We start from the raw sequence: 23,935 nt of genomic DNA, 5'->3' as shown, positions 1-23,935 counted from the left end.
GAAAATCAGTTGCTACATAATGCGTTATGTTGCCATTCCTGGTCTGGTTCTCTTCAGTGCTTTGTCTTGGCTCGCTACAATGCTTGATCCCGATTCACTACGATGCATGTACGTCTCGCTACCACTCAGCCCAATGGCCCGGCCCACTAGGATGGCTCCATGTGCCGCCGCTCTCCTATTTGACTCAAAGAGCATTAAATAGGAGTTCTCTATAGACGCACAAATGTTATACCTCGCTTATAACAAGTATAACATCCAACTCGCTTGAAGGCGCGCTGCATATAGGGCCGGCCGATCACTCTATCGCTGCTTAGGTTGCTCGCTAGCTCGTTCGATGTACTGGTTTGGCCTGGGTTTCTTTGTTTTTTGTCTTCTTTTTAATCTTTCGTTCAGTCTTCTTATTTTGTTCGTCAGTTTTCTTCGGTTTTTTGCTGTTTCAACCTTTTCCTTTTTTTCTTTCAGCATTTTTACCAGGTTTTTCTTGTGTTTTTTGTTTCTTTCTTGGTTTTAATACTTTTTTGTTTTTATTTGTCATTTCTTGTTTTTTGATTTTATTGGCTTTCTTTGTTACATTTTTCATACACAGTAACATTTATATACACGTTTATTATTTTCCAAATACATGATTAACATTTTTGGTAACTTGTATTTTTATACTTTCTTTTTCAAACACATTGTACATATTTTGTAGAAAGGAGGAACATTTTTTATATGCACATTTAACATTTTTAAAATAAAATATATTTTTCCAACATATATGTTTACATATTTTGTAATTTATATATTTAGATATGTAGAAGTATAAAAAAGTTAGAAATAAAGATAAACACAATAAAAGAAAAAACATTTAAAAACAAGGGCTTTTGAGGGCCGTGGCTTCCCGCGTGCTGGGCCGGCCCATTCTGGTACTCGCTTCTGGTGAGACAGCCATATGTCCCGCTATAAGCAAGACATAGCCGCGCCCGATATACGTGCCCTTGCTTAATTCAGTGTATAACCCGAGAGTGGTCATGTGGAACTCCAGCTCAACTTGGTGGGATGGGCAATGAAGTTCTGTCAACATCCGTGAAAAGCTTCAAAATTGATTTTGATCAAATAGCTTCATAAATGATATGAATTGCCCGTTGCAATCGTTACGATAGCGCTCGCCCATTGAGCACCCCTGATGGGTCCGCCCATTAGCGCATAGGATAAGATGTTGGGATTTTTTTTATATAGCTCCCAACCCTAGCCACCGCCTTGACACCCCCTCCTCTTCCCCGTCCGGCAGCCACGTTGATGGGAAGAGGAGTGGGGACCCATCCATTTCATTTTACTTATCTTAGTTTTTTTTGGTTCTCCGATGACATAGACGAAGTGCTAGCAATGATGGCGTGTTGGAATAAGGTTTCTCCGGTCTCTTCCTACCTCAACAATGTCTGACCCGGCGCCCGATGAAAGGCCTGTGTGAGTTTGTGTCCCCAGATCTGTTGGTTTCATTCAGGCCTTGGCACTTTATGTCTTTTTCAATGAGAGCTTTTGGCTAGCTATTGGTGCAGCGACTTCAACATTTGCTTTTGTATTGTTTTGTGGCTTGATCCGGTCTCTCCTACCCTCTGAATTGGTGGTGATGTATTGCAAGCCTGTTTTGTGTGAGGTGATGCTCCAGCCGATGCTGCTTCAGCGATTTCCAGATATTGTCTCAAGGAGCGAGTGGCTATGGCGGTCTTCAAAGACTGGTATGACGAGGGCGTTTGCAGGTGTCTCTTTTTTTGTTGTTGTTGGTTTAGTGCATTTTTCAATTTCCAGCGGGCAACATACAATCATAGGAAGAAGAAGGCTAGTATGCTTTTTAATATAATTTTATTTATTTATTGGTTGTTCTTCGTCGAGTTGTCTATGCGTTGTATTGGCCTTTGTCTTGTTCGATATTAATCAGATCTAAGAAGCCCTTAGGGTGTCTTTATTAAACAAAAGGAAGACTTCATTTTTTCCATTAGCAAGCCAGGTTTTCTAATTTTTCTTTTCGTGTTTTCTTGTATGCATTTTCCTCTTTTCATTTCATTGTCTATTTTCTTTTTTCCTTCCCTTTCTTACTTTACCTTCTTTAATTTACATTTTTATTTTTTTGAGTATTTTTATACAAATTCATGAATATCTGTGAATTCATGAACATTGTTTTAACTTCGCAATTTTTTTATCGGTAAATTTTGTTCAAATTTGTGAACATGTTTAAATTCATGAATATTTTTAAAAATTCATAAATATTTCCGGAATCCCCAAATCTGTTTTAATTCACAAAAAGATTTTGAAATTCATGAGCATGTTTTAGTTTATTAAGACGTTTGTAATTCGTGTATATTTTACAAATGCACAAACATTTTTAAATTTGTAAATATATTTTGAATAGGAAAATTTTAGGTTACAGAATAGTTTTTGAATTCACAAATTTCTCATGATTTTTTATTTTTTTGTGATTTATTTAATTCACTAACATATTTGTCATTTAATTTCATCAACTTTTTTTCAAAACAAGCAAAAAACCATTGTGCTAGTTTTTTGAGCCGGAGTGAGTGAAAAATAAAGGGAAACGGGAAGGATAATTGAAACCTACGGGCAAGAAAAAGTGAAACTATCAAAGGGAGGAGGGAGCTTTCGGGAACTTGATGGTCGCCTCACAAATGTTATTCGACGTGAATCATACCGCTCGCGTCAAGTGATATAGTGTCCGTAACTCCAAAACAACAACTTGTGACTGATTTGCATGACTTGATTCCATCAGAAAAAAAAGTACATGCATGTCTTGATATGGTGGCATTATTTGCATGGATAAATTAATGCATACCTGGTGAGGGTGGCCTTGTTTGCATTGATAAATTAATTTAAAAGATGCAACTTATGTGTACATGCATAATGTGTTGATGCCACACAATTTCGATCAGACAACTATCAACAATTTACATGACGTGGAACCACACATTTGCATAGAATCTAATAGCGAGGGCTAGCTATTTAGATATGAAAGATAACGGCTCCAAGAAAAGCTGATTTTTTTTAAGTATAAAAATGTACTACTACCTCCGATACAAGTTGTACTAAATCAATGACGATTAATATGGATCGGATGGAGTACTGAAAAAAATGAAATTATGTTCACAAATGTAACACATGTTTGAGCATTTTTACAAATATTCATGGATTTAAAGAACTATAAAATTGAAAAAATAACCTATTTTAATATGCACACATTTTAAAAATACACCTGAATTTTTATAGTAAAAGATAAACAAAGAAAACCAGAAGATAATTGAACCGTACTACAACAAACTTAAAGGCTGAGCTATATGGGCCAGTAAGCCTTAATTCCTGAACCGTACGAAGCACTTTCGTGAACATGGGAGGCAAAAACTGAAAATTTGGAACCGTACAAAATAAATAATACTGGTAGAAGTAAGTACTCCTACCTAAGTGCACCTCACAAGTGATGATGGGATAAACCGCATGCTAAATTATTTTCCAGAGCGCATGTAAGTTCAGACAGGAATCTGGTATCAAAGAAGCTCAGAAAGGAATTTAAATGACAAATAAAGCTCTTTCAACTTACTTCAATGATAGGAGATATTTTTTCAAATCCTCACTTGCCACTCTGGCAAGCTCCACATCGCCGTCTCTTGCATACTGCCCTTTGCCTGTTTTTTGCACCTCTTGCTTACTTGCTAAGCACGAATCTGCTATGAAATTGTCACCCCGCTTGGCCGCTTACCAAACCTTGGACCAGCACTGAACGACCTCTCTTCTTTTCCACTGCCTTTCGTGCTGGATCCAGTGGCCAAGAATAGACATCTCCTGTCGACTATTCTCAGCAGATCATTGCACAATCTTTCGCCATGTTAACCGTGTTGTCCTTTTTTTTGGAGTCATTCCACTAGATATGGCTTCGTCGGCAATGTCTGATTTGGAGCCGTTGGTGTCAATGGACAAGGGCAGATGTGTACCCTGCATGATGATCCCTGTAAAGCTGCAAAGGTTACATATTCGGATGAGGCTTTGGTTGGTAGGATCTAACTACATCCACATCCACAGCAGAGAAAAGTCTTGCTCGATCTAACAGCGCATTCAGAATTCGAACAAGGCATTTACGGAGGGAACTTTTCCAGTTCAAATAGTAGAGGAAAAAGAAAGAAGATCCAAGGACACAATGATCAATGAGAGGAAGAATCTTATCCACACTTCCTGTCTCGGGGCTTATGTCTTAGCTTACCTGTGAAAGTTGAGTAATCTGCAAGAAACTATACATTCGACATCTCAAGTGAAGAACTGTCTTTATATCAAAATGAACTGAAAGGCACTTGTTGTGTGTATACGGGTCATGTTATGTGCCATAAACTTTATAACATTGGAAACTATTCTGAATACAAATTCAATGATTTAATTTTCACAAAAAATAATTTAATTTTTGTTACATGTTGGCAGAGTTGATGATCAAACTTGAATTTTAAAATGTGTGCGTGCAATAAAGTTAGGGTAGAGGGGGTACGATACTTGATTTATTTACCACGCATGGGGCAGTGAAGTTTTGCATGCATGACTTTCTCATAAAGATTAAAATCCGCATGCTCCCATTTTAAGTGCACATGTTGTGATAGTATCATGCATATGATTCTAGTGTATGATACTAACCTCCACATGCCACATACTACTATATCCTTTAATATGGTACGATATCATATCATGATACTCAATCATCATTTAACTGTGTGTCACCTCAGCAAAAAGGTCTAGTTGATTTGCACGATACTTCAATTATGACCATCCTAACAAGACTTTGTAAAATTTAGTCGCACCCTTTAATTAATGAAAACGAAAAATGGAGTCAACTAGCATTAATGGATCTAGTAATATCCATTTCGTCTTACCAGTACATGTAATTTTTTCTTGCTGATGGTCAAACATAGAGTAGATCTCCGTTGCTTTTCTTTCTCCTCTCGCGACAACGGCACGTCGATGGCACGTTCCGGCGGCGACAATGGCCATTCGATGGTCCGTCATGGACCTCAATGCAATTTTATTATGTTTGATGTGCTTTGTTCTATTAGTGAATCTTTATAATAAATTTGATCCTCTTCACAAAGAAATAAAAAAACTTATATGATATTTGGCTGGAAGCACATTTGCATCCGGAAAAAGTTAAAGTTTGCCTTTTTACAATTATCATTGGTCCTTCACCCAGCCCTGAGGGTTTTTACACACGGTTTGAGTGGTCTCAACTCTCAAGTCTTCACCACCCTAGCCTTCGCCACTGGGTCTCACTGACAATTTGGGTGGTTTCGACTCGGTTATGAAATAGTATAGAGAGAAAAGAAAGAAGATAGAAACCTTTCCCCACATCATTCATTTATCTAACTGACCTTTAAAAGTCGAGTAATCTGCAAAAACAAAATTCACCATCTCAAGTGCAAAAAAAATTTATATCAAAAAGAGTATTTGTGACACATAGTCCATGTTTACTTGATTGACAAATTTGAATTTTGAAATGTCTGCTAAGTTGAGGCACATGGGACATTGGAGTTCTGCATGTATGACTTCGGAGAAACTGGCAGGAGTTTCCATACATGAGCATATCAAATAATCAAATCGTGCAAATGCAATATTAAAATTAACAATACTATATGTCTTTCATGATTAGAATTATGATGTTACTTTATACACAAGTAAACAAAGCACACACATATTACCAACTTATTGCCGAGCCCAACTTGCAAGGTAGATGTGCCATCCCTAGAAGTTTCTATACACACACTTACTAATAATTCACAATAGAACACTATTAAGATATTTGTTAGAGTATATGATATAGAAACCTCTATGTTGATATTTTTGGCAGTAAAATATATAAGAACACACACACACACAAATGCAAATAATAAATATTGAAAATGAATTAAAAAAGATTTTTTGTTAAGTCATACAATTTAAATTTAACAGAAGCAAATTTCCCATTAGCATACATTACAACTGTATAACAAAAACACTATAACATGTATGTTGGAACAAAGTTATGTGGTTAACTATGATAGCTAAGTACTAAAAAATTACACTAACTAAAACTATAGTATGGTAAACTTAGTTTAAATAAGTATAACATTTTAGTATAAATTACTTTATCCAGCTGCTAGTTCCTCGATGACCATGCCATGTTTGCCCGAAGTTGTTGTGATAATCAGTTTCATAGAATTTGGGTGCAAAGTTTTTCCTTCCGAAGTATTTTTCCTACACTATAGAGAAGAATTGATCTAGTAGGTCGCCTACATCTAGTTCAATGTTCCCGGAAACTTTTAAGATATTGCCGTTTATATCGCATTGAAGGACACCTTATCATTTTTGGTAGACTAGTGCACGGTGGACTCCTGATTTTTTTCGTAAATCCGGAGCAGCTGGTCCCGATGTACTCTTGATGAGAGCATTTTGCATCGAATTTTTGATAATGTTTTTTTGTTTTGAAGACGTATGATTTCTTTTGTATTTTACTGCGATTACTCGCCCATTTTTGTTCGATTTCAACGAGATCTACAATCAAGAGATTTGAAGCGTTCATTGGAACCCATTTTTGGAGAAAATATGTTGATTGGACGTCATAAAAACCTCCCATGAGAAGATACGAACATGGTAGGAGTGTTAAGTCGAAGGGGAACTGTTGGGGATATTACTATCAGCTGAGACCCGCCCAGGAGGGGCCGGGTCAGCTTCAATGGCGGGTTACGCACGAAGTTCAGTAAACATCCAAGTTTGTAGTTTATAAGTCTTATAGAAGGCCCAAAGGCCTGGGGCCGGCTAAAAGCCCGATATTGTAAAACGCCACATGTAAGGAAATACTTGTACAGAAAGACATGTAAAGAAAGTCACCGAGCCGGACACGATTATGAGCCGGCCGGGACTCTGTAGGCCACCTGGCGTCAACCCGTGTATATAAGGGGACGACCCGGTGGTGGTTTAGGGCAAGAAACAACAAGTCGATAACCAAGCCGGCGAGTTAAGCCTCTTGGTGACCGAAACCTCAGCAATACCAAACCCAACTAGACGTAGGCTTTTACCTTCGTCATAAGGGGCCGAACTAGTATAAAACTCTCTCGTGTCCTTTGTCCCGATTAACCCCTTTAAGCTTCCTAGTGCGATGGCCCTATGACTAAGTCCTTGCTCTAGGACATCTGCCGTGACAATTCCATGACAGTTGGCGCCCACCATGGGGCCAGCGCATGGTGGATTTGAGTTCTTGAAGGGCAACTTCGAAGGGCTCAAGGGATATGCTGTGGGCCGGATGACCAAGAGTCGCCGCGGCAAGATTTATATTGACGACGAAGGCTGGGGCCCCGAGGCTGGATCAATCGAGTACGGGTACCGGGTCCCCTTCGGCGGGATCCACGTCTTCATCGGCCGGATTGGCGAGTCAGGCCCTGAGCCGGATGTCCACACCGACCTCATCGAAACGGCTCAGCATGCCGGGTCCGCCCGTGTTCAATCTGTCGTGAAGCATGCCTTCGTAGGCTGCGTCCATGGCGGTGAATACTCTGAAGGATCGATGGAAGGCGGGGAGACGACCATCTGCTCTGATACTGCATCTTCAACGGGTGAGATAGACTCATTGTACCAACTACAAGACGGCATGCTCGGGGGCTGTTCCGATGGCAGCAGTATTCCAGACCCCCTTGAGCCGCCGAATTGGGCCGGAGTCTTCATGGCAGGGACACAGCCTGGGAAGAACTCCACCGCAGCAACAACGGTGGCCACCGGGTCGGCAGCTGCCGGGTCAGGAGACCCCGCGCGCCCCCCGGCTCAGGTTCTCATGGACCTCATGGATAAGCTGACGACACTGTTAACCGCTGCGGTAGAGCCGGCGGACAAAGCCCAGCATGATGCGGAAGTGGCACGCGTGCGGGAGGAGATGGTGCAAGCTAAGGAAAATTTGGCTGCGGAGGAAACCCGGATGGCAGCAGAACGAGCAGATTTGGATGCTCGTGCTCAGCAGCTTCAAGCAGAAACCTTCTGGCTCTCCATGGATCTTAATGCATCAAACGAAGTCATGAGGAGGAGGCGTCAGAAAACTCAGTCGCGTCTGCCTATAACACTGGATCCGAGGAATCTGTTCCATACACCCGGAGCTGGAGGGAGCAACCCGCCGGAGGTAAACCGGGTCGAGACGCTCGGAGCACCAGTTCAGCGATGCACCATGGAGCCGCCGCGCATGAATACAACTCCTCCTCGTTATATATCAACACCCCCGGTCACTTCTCCAACCCCTTGGATAACCTCATTGCGGCGTCGGCTCGATTAGCAGCTCTCCCGATGGAAGGTGACTCGCCAGCAGCAATTGAAACCCGGAGGGTAAGAGAACTACTTCAGACAGCTTTGGCCCAGCAGGATGCATACTCCTACAGCTGAGACAGGATTCATTCAACTCCTCGCCCAAGTCAGAGCCTGAGTTACAGTAGGCGCATGGAATCTGCAGAAATGTCAAGTAATGCTCAACGTCACAACCGGCCATATAGGTATGAGCCGGTGCGGGCTGGAGCTCTTAACTTCGCGGATCAGGAGAGGATTCGTCAAGAGGCGGAACGGGCGGCTCAGATAGCAGCAGAGCAAGCGTCTCACCAAACCTTTCCGGCTTATCCAGCGACCTCGGTTGAGGCAGGGGTGGCTACAAGAACCGGAGGCGTACCTTGCCTGGTCCCAGCCATACGCAATGAGCGGTTGCCCAAGGATTTCAAGGGACCTCATAAGGTGCCTAACTACACGACTGACTTACAGCCGGGGGCGTGGATTGAGAGTTATGAGATGGCTATGGAGCTATTGGAGGTTAGTGATGCTGCAATGGCCAAGTATTTTACCACGATGTTGGATGGAACGGTGTTGGGGAACGTAGCAATAATTCAAAATTTTCTACGTATCACCAAGATCAATCTATGGAGTCATCTAGCAACGAGGGAGGAGTGGATCTACATACCCTTGTAGATCGCGCACGGAAGCGTTCAAGAGAACGGGGTTGATGGAGTCGTACTCGTCGTGATCCAAATCACCGATGATCCTAGCGCCGAACGGACGGCACCTCCGCGTTCAACACACGTACGGAGCAGCGACGTCTCCTCCTTCTTGATCCAGCAAGGGGGAGGAGAGGTTGATGGAGATCCAGCAGCACGACGGCGTGGTGGTGGAAGTAGCGGGATTCCAACAGGGCTTCGCCAAGCGCTGCGGGAGGAGGGAGATGTGTCATGGGAGGGAGAGGGAGGCGCCGGGGCTTAGGTGTTGCTGCCCTCCCTTCCCCCCACTATATATAGGGCCAAGGGAGAGGGGGGGGGGCGCAGCCTTGGCCCTTCCTCCAAGGAAGGGTGCGGCCAAGGAGGAGTCCATCCTCCCCAAGGCACCTAGGAGGTGCCTTCCCCTTTTAGGACTCTTCCTTTCCCTTATCTCTTGGCGCATGGGCCTCTTGGGGCTGGTGCCCTTGGCCCATATAGGTCAAGGCGCACACCCCTACAGCCCATGTGGCCCCCCGGGGCAGGTGGACCCCCTTGGTGGACCCCCGGACCCCTTTCGGCACTCCCGGTACAATACCGATAATGCGCGAAACTTTTCCGGCGACCAAAACAAGACTTCCCATATATAAATCTTTACCTCCGGACCATTCCGAAACTCCTCGTGATGTCCGGGATCTCATCCGGGACTCCGAACAACTTTCGGGTTACCGCATACTAATATCTCTATAACCCTAGCGTCACCGAACCTTAAGTGTGTAGACCCTACGGGTTCGGGAGACATGCAGACATGACCGAGATGACTCTCCGGTCAATAACCAACAGCGGGATCTGGATACCCATGTTGGCTCCCACATGTTCCACGATGATCTCATCGGATGAACCACGATGTCAAGGACTTAATCAATCCCGTATACAATTCCCTTTGTCTAGCAGTACGATACTTGCCCGAGATTCGATCGTCGGTATCCCGATACCTTGTTCAATCTCGTTACCGGCAAGTCTCTTTTACTCGTTCCGTAACACATCATCCCGTGATCAACTCCTTGATCACATTGTGCACATTACGATGATGTCCTACCGAGTGGGCCCAAAGATACCTCTTCGTTTACACGGAGTGACAAATCCCAGTCTCGATTCGTGCCAACCCAACAGACACTTTCTGAGATACCTGTAGTGTACCTTTATAGCCACCCAGTTACGTTGTGACGTTTGGCACACCCAAAGCACTCCTACGGTATCCGGGAGTTGCACAATCTCATGGTCTAAGGAAACGATACTTGACATTAGAAAAGCTTTAGCATACGAACTACACGATCTTTGTGCTAGGCTTAGGATTGGGTCTTGTCCATCACATCATTCTCCCAATGATGTGATCCCGTTATCAACGACATCCAATGTCCATGGTCAGGAAACCGTAACCATCTATTGATCAACGAGCTAGTCAACTAGAGGCTTACTAGGGACATGGTGTTGTCTATGTATCCACACATGTATCTGAGTTTCCTATCAATACAATTCTAGCACGGATAATAAACGATTATCATGAACAAGGAAATATAATAATAACCAATTTATTATTGCCTCTAGGGCATATTTCCAACAGTCTCCCACTTGCACTAGAGTCAATAATCTAGTTCACATCGATATGTGATTAACACTCAAGGTCACATCCCCATGTGACTAACACCCAAAGAGTTTACTAGAGTCAATAATCTAGTTCACATTACCATGTGATTAACACTCAATGAGTTCTGGGTTTGATCATGTTATGCTTGTGAGAGATGTTATAGTCAACGGGTCTGAATCTTTCAGATCAGTATGTACTTTGCAAATCTCTATGTCATCTTGTAGATGCAGCTACTACGCTATATTTGGGGCCATTTCAAATAATTGTTCTACTTGGAGCTATTCTAAATTGTTGCTCCATTATACGTATCCGGTATCTCTACTCAGAGCTATCGGATAGGTGTTAAGCTTGCATCGGTGTAACCCTTTACGACGAACTCTTTTACCACCTCCATAATCGAGAAAATTCCTTAGTCCACTAGTTACTAAGGATAACTTTGACCGCTGTCCTGTGATCCATTCTTGGATCACTCTTGTACCCCTTGACTGACTCATGGCAAGGCACACTTCAGGTGCGGCACACAGCATAGCATACTGTAGAGAGCCTATGACAAAAGCATAGGGGACGACCTTCGTCCTTCCTCTTTCTTCTGCCGCGGTCGAGCTTTAAGTCTTAACTTCATACCTTACAACTCAGGCAAGAACTCCTTCTTTGACTGATCCATCTTGAACACCTTCAAGATCATGTCAAGGTATGTGCTCATTTGAAAGTACCATTAAGCGTTTTGATCTATCCTTATAGATCTTGATGCTCAATGTTCAAGTAGCTTAATCCAGGCTTTCCATTGAAAAATACTTTCAAATAACCCTATATGCTTTCCAGAAATTCTACGTCATTTCTGATCAACAATATGTCAACATATACTTATCAGAAATTCTATAGTGCTCCCACTCACTTCTTTGGAAATACAAGTTTCTCATAAACTTTGTATACACCCAAAACTTTGATCATCTTATCAAAGCATACATTCCAACTCTGAGATGCTTACTCCAGTCCTTAGAAGGATTGCTGGAGCTTTGCATACTTATTAGCATCTTTCAGGATTGACAAAACCCTCCGGTTGTATCACATACAACCTTTCCTCAAGAAAATCGTCGAGGAAACAATGTTTTGACATCCTATCTGCAAGATTTCATAAATAATGCAGTAATTGCTAATATAATTCCAACATACTCTTAGCATCACTACGAGTGAGAAAGTCTCATCGTAGTCAACTCCTTGAACTTGTCGGAAAACATCTTAACGACAAGTCGAGCTTTCTTAATGGTGATACTTACCATCATTGTCCGTCTTCCTTTTAAAATCCATATGTACCTAACAGCCTTACGACCATCAAGTAGTTCTTCCAAAGTCTACACTTTGTTTTCATATATGGATCCTCTCTCGGATTATATGGCCTCAAGCCATTTTGGAATCCAGGCCCACCATCGCTTCTCCATAGCTCGTAGGTTCATTGTTGTCTAGCAACATGACTTCCAAAACAGGATTACGTACCACTCTGAAGTAGTACGCATCCTTGTCATCCTACGAGGTTTGGGAGTGACCTGATCCGAAGTCTCATGATCAATATCATAAGCTTCCACTTCAATTGGTGTAGGTGCCACAGAAACAACTCTTTGTGCCCTGCTATACACTAGTTGAAGTGACGGTTCAATAACCTCATCAAGTCTCCACCATCCTCCCACTCAATTCCTTCGAGAGAAACTTTTCCTCGAGAAAGGACCCGATTCTAGAAACAATCCCTTATTGCTTTCGAATCTGAGACAGGAGGTATACCCAACTGTTTTGGGTGTCCTATGAAGATGCATTTATCCGCTTTGGGTTCGAGCTTATCAGCCTGAAACTTTTTCACATAAGCGTCGCAGCCCCAAACTTTCAAGAAATGACAGCTTAGGTTTCTCTAAACCATAGTTCATACGGTGTCATCTCATCGGAATTACGTGGTGCCCCTTTTAAAGTGCATGTGGTTGTCTCTAATGCCTAACCCATAAACTATCGTGGTAATTCGATAAGAGACATCATGGTACGCATCATATCCAATAGGGTGCAGTTATGATGTACGGACACACCATCACACCATGGTGTTCTTGGCTGTATTGGTTGTGAAACAATTTCCACAATGTCTTAATTCTGTGCCAAACTCGTAGTTCAGATATTCATCTCTACGATCATATCATAGACATTTTATCCTCTTGTCACGACGATCTTTCAACTTCACCCTGAAATTACTTGAACCTTTCAATAATTCAGACTCGTGATTCATCAAGTAAGTGTACTCAACATCTACTCAAATCATCTGTGAAGTAAGAACATAACGATATCCACTACATGCCTCAGCACTCATTGGATTGCACACATCAAAATGTATTACTTCCAACAAGTTGCTTTCTAGTTCCATTTTACTGAAAACGAGGCTTTCAGTCATCTTGCCCATGTGGTATGATTTGCATGTCTCAAGTGATTCAAAATCAAGTGAGTCCAAATGGTCCATTTGCTTGGAGTTTCTTCATGCATATACACCAATAGACATGGTTCGCATGTCTCAAACCTTTCAAAACAAGTGAGCCCGAAGATCCATCAACATGGAGCTTCTTCATGCGTTTTATACCGATATGACTTACGTGGCGGTGCCACAAGTAGGTGGTACTATCATTACTATCTTTTGGCATGAACATGTGTATCACTACGATCGAGATTCAATAAACCATTCATTTCAGGTGTAAGACCATTGAAGGTATTATTCAAATAAACAGAGTAACCATTATTCTCTTTAAATGAATAACCGTATTGCAATAGACATAATCCAATCATGTCTATGCTCAACGCAAACACCAATCTCGATGGTAGAGGGAGCGTACGATATTTGATCAACCTTGGAAATACTTCCAACACATATCGTCATCTCACCTTTAGCTAGTCTCCGTTTATTCCGTAGCTTTTATTTCGAGTTACTAACACTTAGCAACCGAACCGGTATCTAATACCCTGGTGCTACTAGGAGTACTAGTAAAGTACACATTAACACAATGTATATCCAATATACTTCTATCGACCTTGCCAGCCTTCTCATCTACCAAGTATCTAGGGTAATTCTGCTCCAGTGACTGTTCCCCTTATTACAGAAGCACTTAGTCTCGGGTTTGGGTTCAACCTTGGGTTTCTTCACTAGAGCAGCAGCTGATTTGCCGTTTCATGAAGTATCCCTTCTTGCCCTTGCCCTTCTTGAAACTAGTGGTTTCACCAACCATCAACAATTGATGCTCCTTCTTGATTTCTACTTTTGTGGTGTCAAACATCGCGAATATCTCAAGGATCATCATATATGTCCCTGATATATTATAGTTCATCACGAAGCTCTAGCAGCTTGGTGGTAATTACTTCGGAGAAACATCACTATCTCATCTGGAAGATCAACTCCCACTCGATTCAAATGATTGTTGTACTCGGACAATCTGAGCACAAGCTCAATAATTGAGCTTTTCTCCCTTAGTTTGCAGGCTAAGAAAATCGTCGGAGGTCTTATACCTCTTGACGTGGGCACGAGCCTGAAATCCCAATTTCAGTCCTTGGAACATCTCATATGTTCTGCGATGTTTCAAAAACGTCTTTGGTGCCTCAATTCTAAACCGTTTAGCATTACGCACTGAACTATCATGTAGTCATCAAAACGTGTATGTCAGATGTTTGCAACATCCACAGACGACGTTCGAGGTTCAGCATACTGAGCGGTGCATTAAGGACATAAGCCTTCTATGAAGCAATGAGGACAATCCTCAGTTTACGGACCTAGTCCGCATAATTGCTACTATCAACTTTCAACTAAATTTTCTCTAGGAACATATCTAAATAGTAGAACAGAAACGTGAGCCACGACATAATTTGCGAAGACCTTTTGACTATGTTCAGGATAATTAAGTTCATCTTATGAACTCCCACTCAGATAGACATCCCTCTAGTCATCTAAGTGATTACATGATCCGAGTCAACTAGGCCGTGTCCGATCATCACGTGAGACGGACTAGTCATCATCGGTGAACATCTTCATGTTGATCGTATCTACCATACGACTCATGCTCGACCTTTCGGTCTCTTGTGTTCCGAGGCCATGTCTGTACATGCTAGGCTCGTCAAGTCAACCTAAGTGTTTCGCATGTGTTCCGAGGCCATGTCTGTACATGCTAGGTTCGTCAACACCCATTGTATTCGAACGTAAGAATCTATCACACCCGATCATCACGTGGTGCTTCGAAACGACGAACTTTCGCAACGGTGCACAGTTAGGGGGAACACTTTCTTGAAATTTTAATGAGGGATCATCTTATTTACTACCGTCGTTCTAAGCAAACAAGATGCATAAACATGATAAACATCACATGCAATCAAATAGTGACATGATATGGCCATCATCACTTTGCTCCTCTTGATCTCCATCTTCGGGGCTCCATGATCATCATCGTCACCGGCATGACACCATGATCTCCATCATCATGATCTCTATCATCGTGTCTTCATGAAGTTGTCTCGCCAACTATTACTTCTACTACTATGGCTAACGGTTAGCAATAAAGTAAAGTAATTACATGACGTTTATGTTGACACGCAGGTCATAAATAAATTAAGACAACTCCTATGGCTCCTGCCGGTTGTCATACTCATCGACATGCAAGTCGTGATTCCTATTACAAGAACATGATCAATCTCATACATCATATATATCATTCATCACATCCTTTTGGCCATATCACATCACATAGCATACCCTGCAAAAACAAGTTAGACGTCCTCTAATTGTTGTTTGCATGTTTTACGTGGCTGCTATGGGTTTCTAGCAAGAACGTTTCTTACCTACGCAAAAACCACAATGTGATATGCCAATTGCTATTTACCCTTCATAAGGACCCTTTTCATCGAATCCGATCCGACTAAAGTGGGAGAGACAGACACCCGCTAGCCACCTTATGCAACTAGTGCATGTCAGTCGGTGGAACCAGTCTCACGTAAGAGTACGTGTAAGGTCGGTCCGGGCCGCTTCATCCCACAATGCCACCGAATCAAGATTGGACTAGTAACGGTAAGCATATTGAACAAAATCAACGCCCACAACTACTTTGTGTTCTACTCGTGCATAGAAACTACGCATAAACCTAGCTCTGATACCACTATTGGGGAACGTAGCAATAATTCAAAATTTTCTACGTATCTCCAAGATCAATCTATGGAGTCATCTAGCAACGAGGGAGGAGTGGATCTACATACCCTTGTAGATCGCGCACGGAAGCGTTCAAGAGAACGGGGTTGATGGAGTCGTACTCGTCGTGATCCAAATCACCGATGATCCTAGCGCCGAACGGACGGCACCTCCGCGTTCAACACACGTACGGAGCAGCGACGTCTCCTCCTTCTTGATCCAGCAAGGGGGAGGAGAGGTTGATGGAGATTCAGCAGCACGACGGCGTGGTGGTGGAAGTAGCGGGATTCCAACAGGGCTTCGCCAAGCGCTGCGGGAGGAGGGAGATGTGTCATGGGAGGGAGAGGGAGGCGCCGGGGCTTAGGTGTTGCTGCCCTCCCTTCCCCCCACTATATATAGGGCCAAGGGAGAGGGGGGGGGGGCGCATCCTTGGCCCTTCCTCCAAGGAAGGGTGCGGCCAGGGAGGAGTCCATCCTCCCCAAGGCACCTAGGAGGTGCCTTCCCCTTTTAGGACTCTTCCTTTCCCTTATCTCTTGGCGCATGGGCCTCTTGGGGCTGGTGCCCTTGGCCCATATAGGTCAAGGCGCACACCCCTACAGCCCATGTGGCCCCCCGGGGCAGGTGGACCCCCTTGGTGGACCCCCGGACCCCTTTCGGCACTCCCGGTACAATACCGATAATGCGCGAAACTTTTCCGGCGACCAAAACAAGACTTCCCATATATAAATCTTTACCTCCGGACCATTCCGAAACTCCTCGTGACGTCTAGGATCTCATCCGGGACTCCGAACAACTTTCGGGTTACCGCATACTAATATCTCTATAACCCTAGCGTCACCGAACCTTAAGTGTGTAGACCCTACGGGTTCGGGAGACATGCAGACATGACCGAGATGACTCTCCGGTCAATAACCAACAACGGGATCTGGATACCCATGTTGGCTCCCACATGTTCCACGATGATCTCATCGGATGAACCACGATGTCAAGGACTTAATCAATCCCGTATACAATTCCCTTTGTCTAGCAATACGATACTTGCCCGAAATTCGATCATTGGTATCCCGATACCTTGTTCAATCTCGTTACCGGCAAGTCTCTTTTACTCGTTCCGTAACACATCATCCCGTGATCAACTCCTTGATCACATTGTGCACATTACGATGATGTCCTACCGAGTGGGCCCAGAGATACCTCTTCGTTTACACGGAGTGACAAATCCCAGTCTCGATTCGTGCCAACCCAACAGACACTTTCTGAGATACCTGTAGTGTACCTTTATAGCCACCCAGTTACGTTGTGACGTTTGGCACACCCAAAGCACTCCTACGGTATCCGGGAGTTGCACAATCTCATGGTCTAAGGAAACGATACTTGACATTAGAAAAGCTTTAGCATACGAACTACACGATCTTTGTGCTAGGCTTAGGATTGGGTCTTGTCCATCACATCATTCTCCCAATGATGTGATCCTGTTATCAACGACATCCAATGTCCATGGTCAGGAAACCGTAACCATCTATTGATCAACGAGCTAGTCAACTAGAGGCTTACTAGGGACATGGTGTTGTCTATGTATCCACACATGTATCTGAGTTTCCTATCAATACAATTCTAGCATGGATAATAAACGATTATCATGAACAAGGAAATATAATAATAACCAATTTATTATTGCCTCTAGGGCATATTTCCAACAAACGGCTCGGACCTGGTTGAAAGGATTACCACCCAACTCCATCGGCTCATGGGCAGAGTTAAAGGCACGGTTCATCCAGAACTTTAAAGACATGTGTAAACAGCCAATGTCGATTGTGGATCTGACCAATTGAAGTAAGAGGATGGAGAATCTAAAACCCATTGGGTGCGCCGGGTCAAGGAGATAATACATTCATCTAATAAGATGGATGCCGGCTCAGCAGTTTTGATGTTGGAGAAGAATTGCCGTTTTGAGCCTTTGAAGCAGAAGTTGGGGCGGCTTAAACATGACTGTAATGACATGGGAACGTTGATGGCGGCTCTTGTCAAGTATGCCGATTCTGACACCACCAAAGACCCGGCATCTGATGAAGAAAAATCAACGAAGGGAAAGAAGAATGGCAAAGGTCACCAGCATAACCCGGCAAATCAAGGAGGTAATAAGCGTAAGGCTGATGAGTTTGTTGCTAATACTAATGCGCAGGGTGGTAATCAGCGGCGCAAGGGCAGACAACCCCCTCGATCGGGCGGGTCAGGCCCCACCCTTGAGCAGTTGTTGAATGAACCTTGTTCAAAACACGGCACCCGAGAGAAGCCAGCCACCCACTTGTGGAAGGATTGCACGATCATGAAGGCGTTTAAAAATTCAAACGCATTTTATGGGGGTCACGGCCCGGGTGGCGGCCCAGGTGGAGGCGGCTTTTAGGGCCCGGGCGCCGGTTCAAGCAGAGGAGGTTTTCATGGTCAGGGACATCCCGGTCACCAGGGAGGATATAATCAGCAACACAACCTAGGGAATCAACAGCAGCAACAATCCGGCTATCAGAGCAACCCGAAGCAGTTGAGTAGCAGACGGTATTATGTCTTTACTACCAGTTTATGTATAAGAGACCAGAAACTCCACAAGAGGGCCATCAATGCTGTTGAACCGGCAATCCCACGTTATCTACGTTGGTCGGAGCAGCCTATTGTGTGGAGCAGAGAGGATCACCCACCCCGGGTTGATAATCCGGGCCACTTGGCTTTGGTAGTGGCACCTCAGGTTGGTGGGTACAAGTTTACTAAGGTACTCATGGATGGAGGCAGCAGCATCAACATCCTTTACTATGAGATGTTCCGCCGGATGGGATTGACAGATAAAAATCTTAAATAATCCAACACTGTTTTTCATGGTGTAGTACCCGGTAAGTCGGCATACCTAGTTGGTAAGATCGAGCTGGAGGTAGCCTTTGGGGATGAGTATGACACCAGGGCAGAAAAATTAACCTTTGAAGTGGTTAAGATCAAAAGCCCATATCATGCTCTGTTTGGGTGACCGGCTTATGCCAAGTTCATGGCTCGGCCGTGTTACGTGTATTTACAGCTCAAGATGCCGGGTCACAAGGGCACCATTATAGTCCATGGGAGCCGGAAGATCGCCTTGGAATGTGAAGAGGGGGATGCTACCTATGCTGAATCTGTTTGTGCAATAGAGGAGTTGAAATTCTACAAGGATCATGTTGACCCGGCGGACATGACGTCATTAAAGAAACCAACAACACAGCATGAGCTGGAGTTAAAGTTCAAATCGGCGGATGACACTAAGATGGTTGACTTTGTGCCTGGCGATTCATCCAAACAGTTCATCATCAGCGCGAACTTGGATCCGAAATAGGAAAGCGCGCTTATCGAGTTCATCCGTGAGAACCGGGACATCTTTGCATGGAAACCTTTAGACATGCCGGGTGTCCCGAGGGAACTCGCTGAGCACACTCTTAATATCGATCCAAAGTTCAAACCTGTCAGACAGTTTCTTTGCCGGTTCAATGAAGAAAGGCGCAAGGCCATTGGAGAAGAGGTGGCCCGGCTCTTGGCGGCCGGGTTCATTGTGGAGGTCTTTCACCCCGAATGGTTAGCTAACCCGGTGCTCATGCTAAAAAAGAATGGCACCTGGCATATGTGTGTGGATTACACAGATTTAAACAAGGCCTGTCCGGCTGATCCTTTTGCTCTTCCCCGTATTGATCAGATCATTGATGCTACGGTGGGTTGCGCACGGTTGAGTTTCTTAGATGCTTACTCTGGGTATCATCAGATTAAGATGGCAGTCACGGATCAAGAGAAGACGGCATTTATAACTCCTTTTGGGGCTTTCTGCTATGTGTCTATGCCTTTTGGGCTCAAGAGTGCTCAGGCGACTTACCAACGGTGTGTGCAGAATTGTCTTCATGATCAAATTGGGCGCAATGTTCATGCCTATGTGGATGATATAGTAGTAAAGTCCAGGGAAGAGGAAACCTTGGTCACAGACTTGAAAAAGACTTTTGATAATCTTCGGGTTTACAAGATGATGCTTAACTCGGCCAAGTGTGTTTTTGGAGTGCCAGCCGGCAAACTTTTGGGTTTTCTGTTGTCCAACCGAGGTATTGAAGCTAACCCGGAGAAGATCAAGGCAATTACATCCCTGGCTAAACCAACATGCGTCAATGATGTTCAACGACTGGCGGGTCGTGTGGCTGCTTTGAGCCGGTTCATAAGCCGGTTAGGGAAAAAGGCTATGCCTCTGTATCAGTTGATGAAGAAAACAGATGTGTTTGTTTGGAGCGATGCTGCGAACGCCGCTTTTGAGGATCTGAAGGCGCAATTGGCTGAGCCGCCGGTCCTAGCTGCTCCAATTGATAAAGAGCCGCTAATGTTATACGTAGCTGCCAACTCACGGGCCGTTAGTGTGGCTATGGTGGTAGAGCGCAAGGAGGCTGGCAAGGAGCATTCGGTTCAGCGGCCGGTTTATTATGTCAGTGAAGTGCTAATTGAGTCTAAGCAACGATATCCACATTGGCAGAAGCTTATTTATGGGGTGTTCATGGCAAGCCGGAAGCTTAAGCATTACTTTCAGGGACATCCAATCGTTGTGGTTAGCTCTGCTCCTTTGGGAGACATTATTCAAAACAGAGAAGCTACAGGGCGAGTTGCCAAGTGGGAAATTGAGCTTGGGTCTCATGGGCTGAAGTATGTTCCACGCACTGCGATTAAGTCTCAAGCCCTGGTTGACTTCATCAATGACTGACAGAGATGCAGATGCCAGAAGAAAAGCCAGACAACACATATTGGACTATTCATTTTGATGGGTCCAGGCAATTGGAGGGCTCAGGGGCTGGAGTTGTATTAACTTCCCCATGAGGTGATAAATTTTGTTATGTGTTATGATTGATGTTTCCGTGCACTAACAACGCAGCAGAGTATGAAGCATTGCTCCATGGTCTTCGAGTGGCAAAGGAGATGAGCTTGATCCGGGTCAGATGTCTTGGTGATTCAGATCTAGTGGCTCAGCAGGTGTCTGGCAAGTGGGATTCCAAAGACCCTCTCATGGCGGCTTATCGCCGAGAGGTCGATGCTGTTGCAGGGTATTTTGAAGCTTATCAGGTGGAACACATTGACCGTCGAAAGAACGAAGCAGCTGATGCTTTGAGCCGGCTGGGGTCTCAACGTAAGCCGGTACCACCCAACACCTTTTTAGATGTTTTGCATAACCCCTCTGTCAAGTTGCCCACATAAGAAGATTTAGCTGTTCCTGACCCGGAGGCGCGGTTGGTGGCGGCTCTTCATGTCATCCCAGATTGGACGGTGCTGTTCTTGGCTTACATGACCCGGGGAGAATTTCCAGTAGATGAGACTCTGGCTCGACAGATAACCCGGCGGTCTAAGTCCATGACGATTTCGGATGGAGAGTTATTTCATCATAGTGTTTCCGAAGTGTTTCAACGGTGTGTTTCCCTCGAAGAAGGTCAAGAAATCCTTCGTGAGATCCATGAAGGCGATTGTGGTCATCACGCTGGGTCAAAAATCTTTAGTGGCCAAGGCGTTTCATCACGGTTTTTACTGGTTGACGGCTCACGCTGATGCAGAAGATCTGGTCAGTAGATGTGATGGATGTCAGAAATTTGCACGGCGAGCGCATGTGCCGGCTCAAGAGCTCCAGATGATTCCAATCACTTGGCCATTTGCAGTCTGGGGGCTTGACATGGTGGGACCTTTCAAAAGGTCTAAGGACAAGAAGACACATCTCCTGGTGGCTGTCGATAAGTTCACTAAATGGGTTGAGGCGGAGCCTGTGAGTAAGTGTGATGCAACCACGGCGGTTCAGTTCATGAAGAAAATAATCTTCCGTTTTGGTTTTCCACACAGTATTATCACAGACAATGGCACCAATCTATCCCAAGGGGCTATGGAAGAGTTTTGTCAGCGAGAGCACATCAAGCTGAGAGAGCCAAACAGGAAATTCTGAAAGGGCTAAAGCCCCGGCTTATGGTTCCTTTACAGCGAACGCCGAGTTGTTGGGTAGAGGAGTTGCCTTCAGTGTTATGGAGTATCAATACTACACCCAACCGGTCTACGGGTTACACGCCCTTCTTCATGGTTTATGGGGTAGAAGCAGTATTGCCCAGTGACATCCGTCATGACTCGCCCCGCGTGGCGGCTTATGTTGAAGCTAACAATGAAAAAGCCAGACATGATGCGCTTGACTTGTTGGATGAAGAAAGAGACTTAGCAGCAGCACGGTCAGCAATCTATCAACAGGACCTGCGTCGTTATCACAGCCGCCGGGTTAAGACCAGGACTTTTCAAGAAGGCGACTTGGTGCTCCGGCTCATCCAAGATCTTTCAGATGCACACAAGTTATCCCCACCTTGGGAAGGACCCTTTGTGGTCAGTAAAAATTTAAACAACGGGTCTTACTACCTCATTGACGTTCGAGAGCATGCAGACTCACGTAAGTCGGAAGAGGAGACCCGCCGGCCGTGGAACATTGCTCAACTTCGGTCGTACTATACCTGAGCCACCGGCTCTCATCCTGTACATACGTTCATCCTGTATATACGATGATAAGCAATAAAGTAAGACCATCGGTGTAAGAACATGCGGTGCCCCCATGTTTGGTTTTGATAATTGGTGACAATCTCTATGGACTAATGGTTGCCTTGAGTTATATTTGAAGGTTTTGTCCATAGGCTTTTCTTGGAGTACATGTGTTGGTTTCAAGGAGAGTTTGTGTCGACCAATGTGCTATTCAAGGAATTACCTAAAGGTTGGTCTTGTGAGAGGTTGATCAAGACTAAGTCAAAGAGTGAATCAAGTTGATCAACCCACAAAGCGTAGAAGATGTACCGAGAGGGATCAAGCGATCCCATGGTTGCGGTGTGCAAATTCAAGTGAAGCATCACAAAGAGATCAAATGCTTGAAGCTTTCCATCCATTATGGTGACAATGGACTTGTGAAGATGTGCGGAAGAGTGGCTCACCCATAGTGGAGTATGGGGGAGCAATCAACTAGTCTTCATCGAGCCAATGCAATCAAGAAAGGTGGTCCAACTTGAGGGAGTCAAGATCGTCATCATCTAGCTCAACTGGACCATGTGCAAGTCAAGGGTTTGCCCTTGATAGGTTTTCTATTTTACCGGTCTCATGATGGTAGTTGGGAGACCGGGTTATAGGATCGATTGCGGTACTATCAAGGAGGGCTCTCGATGATTAGCTTGACCGTGTCATTCGTAGAGAGCTCAAACCATTGCATCCTTGCATCATATTTCTTGGTTCTTGTTTGGTTCTCTTTGTGAGTCTTAGAGCTTATGGTCATCTTGATGACAAGCTCGAGTTCATCGAAAACGGAGTTCACTCGCATCTTCTATGATGTTTTCGATGTTGGAGGTTATGCCCGTTCTTCTCTGTTGGAGGTTTCACTCCTCCATTTGTTAGGCATACCTCCCCTGCCTCTTCTTACTAACCAGTCGCTGTTTTGATTATCCTCGTCGTCTTGTTTCCAACAAGCTTGAGTTTGCTCAATTCGGAGCTCATATGCAAAAGTTGTGGCAGTTTAGGCTCTTTTGCATCCTCTGTTTTCTCTGTTGTGTTCTTGAAAGCCTCAAGCGGTAATACTGCTCTCTAGAGCGGTAGTACCGCTTGTAAGCAACAGTACCGCGGCCCTGTGCCACGCGTAGTACCGCTTCTTCTGGGGATGCGCCTTTTTCGTGTCGAGTTTCGCGGTAGTACCTCTTATAAGCGGTAAGCGGTACTACCTCTCCACCCGAGCGGTAGTACCTCTTATATGCGGTAAGAGGTACTACCTCTCCACCCGAGCGGTAGTACCTCTTATAAGCAGTAAGCGGTACTACCTCTCCCTAGAGCGGTACTACCTCCCTGGCAGATTTTCAGCTCGTGTTTTTCTCTTCCGTGTCTAGTTTCGCGGTAGTAGAGCGGTAGTACCTCTTATAAGCGGTAAGCGGTACTACCTCTCCACCCGAGCGGTAGTACCTCTTATATGCGGTAAGCGGTACTACCCTTCCACCCGAGTGGTAGTACCTCTTATAAGCAGTAAGCGGTACTACCTCTCCCTAGAGCGGTACTACCTCTGTGGCAGATTTTCAGCTCGTGTTTTTCTCT

General features: G+C 44.5%; 1 pseudogene; it reads left to right on the top strand.

Annotated features, from left to right (window-relative positions):
• The first annotated feature begins 1,249 nt into the window (after window positions 1-1,249).
• Window positions 1,250-1,935, top strand: LOC147983710 (uncharacterized; annotated as a pseudogene).
• Window positions 1,936-23,935: the final 22,000 nt, after the last annotated feature.

This window comes from Triticum urartu, chromosome 2A, assembly GCF_056163025.1.
Source record: "Triticum urartu cultivar PI428250 chromosome 2A, HENAU_Tu73, whole genome shotgun sequence".
Taxonomy (NCBI): Eukaryota; Viridiplantae; Streptophyta; class Magnoliopsida; order Poales; family Poaceae; genus Triticum; species Triticum urartu.
Note: the sequence above shows the minus strand (reverse complement) of the source record. Positions and strands in the feature narration are given on the sequence as shown.